This window comes from Austrofundulus limnaeus, unplaced genomic scaffold (assembly GCF_001266775.1).
Source record: "Austrofundulus limnaeus strain Quisiro unplaced genomic scaffold, Austrofundulus_limnaeus-1.0 Scaffold208, whole genome shotgun sequence".
Classification (NCBI taxonomy): Eukaryota; Metazoa; Chordata; class Actinopteri; order Cyprinodontiformes; family Rivulidae; genus Austrofundulus; species Austrofundulus limnaeus.
The window spans coordinates 603,817-611,857 of record NW_013952610.1 but is presented as its reverse complement, the minus strand read 5'-3'; the positions used below and the strand labels follow the sequence as shown (position 1 = coordinate 611,857).

Below are 8,041 nucleotides of genomic sequence, written 5' to 3'. Positions count from 1 at the left end.
CTTTAAAGTCTCCCATAAAAATCTAAATTTAAGGGAGACCTACCTGGTTAAATCAAAGATTTATATACTGTATATAAAACACACACAATAACAATAATGTAATAGAAATCTGCATCCATTGGATGTTGTGTTTGGAATAACCTGCTTCGTTTTAAGGTGGTAAAACAAATTGCTTGTATTTATTCCTATTTACACACTTTGCAGATTATTTTTTCTGCACTCCACGTGTTTAATCTGTGCGCGCTCCGGCGGGGTGACAATCATCCCGTTTACGCTTTACCTTTTTTTTTTTTTTTTGAAAGACAGTCTGACTGTCAGCCTTTTCCGCTGGGCTTCTCCGCTGTACAAGGAGACAGTAAAGGCTGGGTTTTGTAGTTGCGCTTTGGAACGCGCACGAAGTGGGTGCGGAGTGCGCGCGCATTCGGCCGTGCAGCGTCGCGCTATGACCGCAGGAGAAACGAAGTCCAGACTCAGCAAGCTTTTGTGAGTCCTGGAGCACTACTTCACCTGCACTGACAGTCGCCTCGCTGCATCACCATGTGCTGCGGCGCGCGCTCCTCCCGCAGCAGGCAGTGTGGTCGGTCGGCATCCGACCGGAGCACGGCAGTCACATAAATATGTAAACAGTTCGGCGTTCATTTTCGCACACCCGAACCAGGTCCGGTCCGGGTGTTTTTTTTTCCCCCTCCTCATTTGCGCTCTCAGCCAGGCTGCTTCCCGCTTCCTCTATTTTGACTCCAGCTGGTTACATCATCAAAAAGAATTGCGCAGTTGGCCGGTAGACTACAGATCTCTATCATAGGACAAATTTATTTCGTTTCTACTGTACATCGTTCATATCGCGCATTCCTACCCTGTGGCTGCTCCTGCTAGTTATTACCTCCTGGAGTTAAGAAGGCCATTGTATGGCGCAGTATGAGGGTCAAAATTAAGACTACTGCGCAACCAGCGGTTACTCTGTCCATGTAGCAGGAGGCTAAATCTATTCATAAGCCAGCTATTGATCTGATTAATGATAGACTGGCACCGGTAACTGAGATGCCTGCACTGGCAAATGAGAAGGAGACTATTCATTTGCATTAGCATTGGAGAGGCTAGCAACTAGCATGGATAAGCTGGCACTAGCCTTAAAGAGGCTAGTGACTAGCATGGATAGGCTGGTGTTAGCATTAGAGAGGCTAGTGACTAGCATGGATAAGCTGACACTAGCTTTGGAGAAGGTAGTGACTAACATGGATAAGCTGGTGTTATCAATGGAGAGGCTAGTGACTAGCATGGATAAGCTGGCACTAGCATTAGAGAGGCTAGCAACTAGCATGGATAGACTGGCGTTAGCATTAAAGAGGCTAGCTACTAGCATAGATAGGCTGGTATTAGCATTAGAGAGGCTAGCAACTAGCATGAATAGACTGGTATTAGCATTAGAGAGGCTAGCAACTAGCATGAATAAGCTGGTGTTAGCATTAGAGAGGCTAGCAACTAGCATGAATAAGCTGGTGCTAGCATTAGAGAGGCTAGCAACTAGCATGAATAAGCTGGTGCTAGCATTAGAGNGCAACTAGCATGAATAAGCTGGTGCTAGCATTAGAGAGGCTAGCAACTAGCATGAATAAGCTGGTGCTAGCATTAGAGAGGCTAGCAACTAGCATAGATAGGTTGGCATTAGCATTGGTGAGGCTTTTGAATGGCTTTTGAATGACAATGGAAAACACCAAACCAAGTCTGGATATTTGGAGTTTATGCTAATTTTCGGGGTAAAGAAAATGTTTTAATTTATCTGTGTGCAAGTCAATTTGTTTTAGTTATTTTATGGGAAATAAATGAGTCTAAGCTTATAAAAAACACAAAAATTAATTTTTTAAGATTTAATTTTCATATAGTACTATTCACCGTGAAACTCTGATGAGCTCTTAGAATTTTAACAAATTTGTCACTTATTTAAATCAGGTCAAATAAATTCAGTTTAAGCACCAATTGTTTTTAATGACAAGGCAGCTTTGAAAACAGGTTTACGTGCTCCTCATGTGAAACAAATTAACATATCTTGAACTGAGAGGTTCCTGACGTGAATGCTGTCCATTTTCACAAGAAAACATACATTAACATGAATCCACTGTGCAGTAAAATCACATGAGTTATTTGTTACTTTTGTTTTTGTTTTGCACAGGTTGTGCATGAGGTCAGTCTATATTCATTAATCTCCTGTCCTAATTATCCTCAGCTGTGCAGAGCAGTGGAAGGGGATGTAGCTCAGTGGTAGAGCGCATGCTTTGCATGTATGAGGTCCTGGGWTCAATCCCCAGCATCTCCATTTAGAAACATCTGTGTCTGGAAACCACCTTGTTTCCTCTCCTTACATCACCGTTTTCCAGTCCAAATAGGACATCTTTACTCTTAAGCTTTATGTAAAGCAAAATGGTGAAAGCGTCTTGCAATATACCAATTAAAACTAATATTCCAGAGAGCATTTCAGCGTGCAGTCATTGTAGGTAATTACTGCAGCTACAACAGCACGTCAGAATAATCAACAGTGACTTTTTTACTTTAACAAACTAACTCAAAGCCTTTAGGGTTTTCTGTTTGATTCATGGTGACATTTTGCTTCTCATCAGAGGACAATTCTTTCACTTTTAAGAATACAATAAATAAATAAATAAATAAATAAAATAAAATCCAGTTGCTTTCATTGCAGTCTGTCAGGATCAATACTTCCTGGACAACTGAGGATCTACACCTTTAAATCTTTTATTAGCCTACTTATCTGACTTTTTGTTTGCAGCTGCTTAACGAGTGCAGCCTTGGTCTACAAGGAAAGGAAATAGCCAATGCTAGGCTAATGACTAATAATTGTGACTTTTTTTAAACCGTCTTCTTTGTGAGCTGAATTGTTTTCCAGCTTTTATCAATCTTTTATCGGTCTTATTATTGTATTGATTTTTAGTTACTGCTTCTATTGAGCCTTTTTCCTTTCTTACAAAAGGGAAAAATGTGTTCAAATACAAATTTTAATCTACAAATCACTCTTTGGAATTGCTTAAATTTGGGATTCGAGGTTCTACTAACTATAAGAAATGATGATGGCATTTATTAGTACTTGTATCTAAGTATTCTAATGTAAGTACCTGAAAAATAGTGGTATTGATGCTTTTTAACCTAATATATCTATAGGAATTTTTGTTTCTTGCTGACAATAAAAAAAGAAATTAGCAGAAACAATTACACAAAGATAGGGCTTTTTTGGATATTAAAAAAAGCCTCTACTGCACCTTAAATCTAACCAGATAAAGCTATAACCCTGTCTACTACAGACACTTAAAAAAAGATGTCTTGTTCCAACTGTCCTTTGACAAACAGATAAAAGAGCTCTTCTTTCCCTCCATTCTTTATTCCTTATTAAGTGTCTGTCTGCTTTAATTTTCACTACAACCACACGGCTGAAACAGAACTGCAGGGTCACACATAGCAGAGGATCAATGTCCTGTTTGTCATCGCCTCAAACTACATCAATGAGCGATTCATCATTAGCCTTCACACACACACACACACACACACACACACACACACACACACACACAGACACACACACTGACAGGCGAGGACAGTGTCTGTAGCATCAGCGTCATTAGGTTGATTTCAGAGGGAAATTCCACAGACAGGAATGCAACAACACTTCCTTCATGTTGATAAGCACATTATAGAGTTTACATCATCATAAAAAAAGATTTACTTGCACAAGTTATTGTCAAAAACACTAATAATTTACAATAAATGCTATTATGAATGATTTTTTTGGACTACAGTTGCTAATATATTGAATTATGTGGTGACAAATATGTCACATTTGCATAAAGTTACTTATTTTAAACTACTTTTAAAAAACAGTCAAAAGAAATTCTAAACTTTTAATATGTTTTGTATTGTTCAATTGTTTTTCTGCGACTAAATCCTACAGCTGTTGTAGGATTAGCAGGAAGCTGTTATTAGGATTCCAGCCATTACAGAGTACACCATCCGTTCTCCTTATCAGCAGACACTTATCTCACAGTGAGAACAGAGCTCAGCTTCCTCTTCTTGTACAGCATTAGTGTCGTTACTTAAAACACACCAGCTAATGTTAAAACAGTCAGCGGTCAGGAGGACGAGGCGCTCGTCTAAATGCACATTTCCCTACTTAGAAATCTGCACAATAAATGGACAGAAATAAAGATACATCAATGTATTTGTGGGTGTTAGCCACAGACTGGCCTGTTTCTAGGAATAAAAATGTTTTTGTTTTGTTTTGTTTGTGGTGAAAGAGCTGTTGCCTCACAGTGGATCAAATCCTGGCCTTGAACCTCCAGTTTTCTCCAACAGACTGAAAAACACGTTAGATTAATTGGTTATTTCAAATTCTTCCAAGATGAGAGTTTCGACAGTTGTTTGTCTTCTTGGTGTCTCTGTGATGGATTTATGACCTGTCCAGGGTGTCCCCCGCCTGCTGGACATAGATCCCTGTTACCTACAGAGATTAAGCAGGTAAAGACGATGAAAGGGTTTTAGGATTTGGATGGAACCATCTCTATTTTTCTGTTAAAGGAGTCCAGCTTCCCAACATTTAAATTACTCACCAGTTAATGTTTATTCGGGTATTTTAATTTAGATTTTGCGAAATGGGGCTCTGTGGCTAGTCAGTATCTTACCTGCAGCAGACAGCCATCATGGTGACATCAGTTCAAAAACATAACTAAAGCTAGCATAATGAAACTTAATATCAGAGAAGGATTAACTCAAAAACACCAGAAACTAAACCTTGACAGTTCTGGCTGCTGTCTGCAGCAGGTAAGACACTGATTTCCTGTCACAACAACCAATAATTACTGCTTCTGTTAGCCTAATCAATACAACAATAAAAACAAAATTTTGGGCAGAAATTTGCTGAAACTGGTCATAAAACATTTCCCTTCCCTTCACGCTTTAGCAAGAGAAGTTAGCTAATTTTTACATATTTAAATGATGCTACTTAATAAAACTGTTATCAAACTGAGAGGCTGTGACATAAAGATGCAGTTTTAATGAGATTCGACTGCCGCCCAGCCCTGCTAACCTCGGCAAGCGTGTCACGATTTATCTCCCCAGCTACACAGACACACATCGACACCGAGGAGGACATCCTAATGAGGCGCAGGAGCAGCATTAGACTTGTAGATCAGAAGGGTTGCTCACTCGCTGAGGCTCACAATTTAATGGATTCCTAATCTCTAACCTGAGCAGGAAGAATGGAAACTGAGAGTAAGGAGAGTCAGGTCTACGACAGAAGACAGGACATAATGGATTATTTTTAAATCTTACGTGTCAGAACTGAATGTAAAGTTATTCAACTCAGCACAGATTGAAAATGAGACCGACATAAAAGTATTTAGCAGTTTAAACGTGAACATAATGAAGCTTACCTCATTACTCTGCTGTCTCGCCCAATAGACCTCTCAACTTCTACTCAAGACCCGACTCTTATTTTAATGATGGAAACAGCAGGAATCATTGTGAGAAACAGCTAAATAAAACATCTTAATAAAGGAGAGTGTGAAAAACACTAGAAATACGACACACCAAACCACAGGGTGGTGCAGTTCGTCCAATTTTATTAAGTTTAATCCAGGTTTATGAAGGCAGTCATGATATTTGCTTGACTGATCATTTTGTTAGAGAACTGAATGCTTCAAAGCAATACTTGAGTATTTAACTGTTTTTAAACATAAACCAATGTCCAGAAGGAAGCAGCTCGTCTTTAACAGGTACTAAAAAACATGAACACATAACCCCGGTCCTGGCTTCTCTTGTTTGACTTCCTGTTCACCTGCGAATTGATTTTAAGACTTTATTGTTGGCTTTTAAAGTTTTTAATGGTCTGGCCTCATCATATTTATGTGATTGTCTTAACTGTAAAGCACTTCAGTCAGCTTTTGTTGCTTTTAATGTGCTATACAAACAAATTTGACATTGACATTACCACCAGTTCGAATTTTACCATATTTTACCATATTTTACCATTGACATATCCTGCTTTTAAATCCTCCCTTTTCACATTTAAATCCTTCAGTTGGAGTCTTTACAAAGTGGAACTGCAATACTTCGGTCTGAATTTCTCCTTATTCTAACTTTACCAGCTCCTCTTTTAACCCTTTTTTGAGGTGTGTCTCAAAGCAGCTGGTTTTGTTACTGTTCCTTCAAGACACTTTAAGCCCCGCCCCCCTCCAGCTTCCAGACCGGTCCACTCCGGTTTTAAAGCGAGGTTTAGCATTTTGTAGCTTGCACAAACATTTTATTTACAATTTAATTAAAAGACATCAACAACAGAAGACTTGTCCATCCAGCCTGACATGTAGGAGCCAGAGGAGGATGAAGAGGAGGAAATTGTAGTCGGTAAGTCCAGACCTTCTTTGACAGTTCCATCGCAGATAATTTGACGGCAGATCAGAAAACAGAGAAAACTGAAAACCTGAACCAAACAGAATATGAAAATTTCTTTGAGCACCAGGAGCAACTAAATTCAACTTTTCTGCCTGTTAGACACTCCAAGTCCAACAAATGTATTTAACAGCTAAAAAAGTGTATTTTGCGTGACATGTCCCCTAATGTGTTGCTGACAGCCTGGTCCATCATCCTGAACTCTCGTCCGTCCCTTTTTCATCTCATCTTCCCAAGAATCCACTAGTGTCTGGTTTTCCTTCTATCCTTCACTCCAAGTCCCCGGACACTTAGAGGGAATTGCGATCGATTGGCTCTAACCTACTTTCCTCCATCAGTGTCCATCTCCCAAGGATTTTTACTTTTATCTTTTTTTGCTACAGAGCAGACAGAAACATGTCTCTTCTTTCCCCTCTTTTAAAAGCATGTTTTTTATTACTCTGCTTTTTCTTTCCCATTTCCTGCGTTTAAATTTTTTTTAATTTATGCTAAAATGTTGCTGCTTTTTCCTCCTTTTTCTTTAACTTTATGTTTTTTTTCTGCAACCAGACTGACTGAACAGTCAGATGCACGTCGTCTTATGCTGACGACGCCCGAGTGTCAGAGAATTAACACTTTTTAAATCCACGTCGAGAGCTGCAGCGCGTGTCAGAACTCCAAATAAAGCATCTTGGCTTTTGAATGTTTTTAGTAATCTTCCCAGGCTGTAAACCTTTTTTTCCTCCTGCCCTCGTCTTCAACCTGCTGGGAGCAGACAACAGGCATCCATCAGTGGAAAACGAGCAAATTCCTCCCCCCTTCCGATGAATTTAAAGATTTCTGCAAACTTTTGGCTCAGAATCCACAATAACTTCTGCGCTGTAGCTGCGTGTGACACCGAGATAAAAGGAGCAGAGACTGATTTCAATTTACTGCAGGAATTTAAAGTCGCATCCAACTTTCTGTTTTTATTTTTTTCTGTTAACCTACTGATCCTCTGTTCTCCCTGCAGTCCCATTAGTTATCTGCTGATGGCTCATTAAATGTTAAACAGCAGGCACAAAGAAAGATGGAAGAGGGCTGTTTGGAAGGTTTGTGTCGAGTCCGCAATAATAAATGGACATTTGAGGATGAGAGCATGGGATCAAAGTCAGGCAGGGCCACTGGGTTTATTTTAATATTGTGGAATGATAAAAGGAAATCAATATGCAAAGATTTATGAGCAGTTTATGCTTTAAGAGGCAGGAATAAGAGCCCTAGTTTTAAATTAAATTTTCAAAATACAACAATTTTCACACAAACAGTTTTTCTCTGCTGTTTTAAACTACGTCTATGAAAGTTTCTGTCATCCAAGCATGTTTTTATAGGCTTTCAGATAAACCTGAAGTCATACAGATCAGGTCAGGCTGAGGGTGAATTTATACAATATTGCTGCCATCTAGTGGCTAAAAAGTGCAGCACAGCTTTACTTTATAAACAAATCTGTTTTTTCAGGTGGTCCTAGTTTGTCTGTATATAATGAAGACTTGAGCATTGATTTGTTTGTGTGTGTGTGTGTGTGTGTGTGTGTGTGTGTGTGTGTGTGTGTGTGGTGTGTGTGTGTGTGTGTGTGTGTGTG

At 39.3% G+C, this 8,041-nt stretch overlaps 1 non-coding gene across 1 annotated transcript; it reads left to right on the top strand.

Moving 5' to 3' along the window:
• The first annotated feature begins 2,239 nt into the window (after positions 1 to 2,239).
• On the top strand, positions 2,240 to 2,311 carry trnaa-ugc (transfer RNA alanine (anticodon UGC)). Its single transcript has one exon. It is a non-coding gene; the product is annotated as a tRNA-Ala (tRNA).
• Positions 2,312 to 8,041: the final 5,730 nt, after the last annotated feature.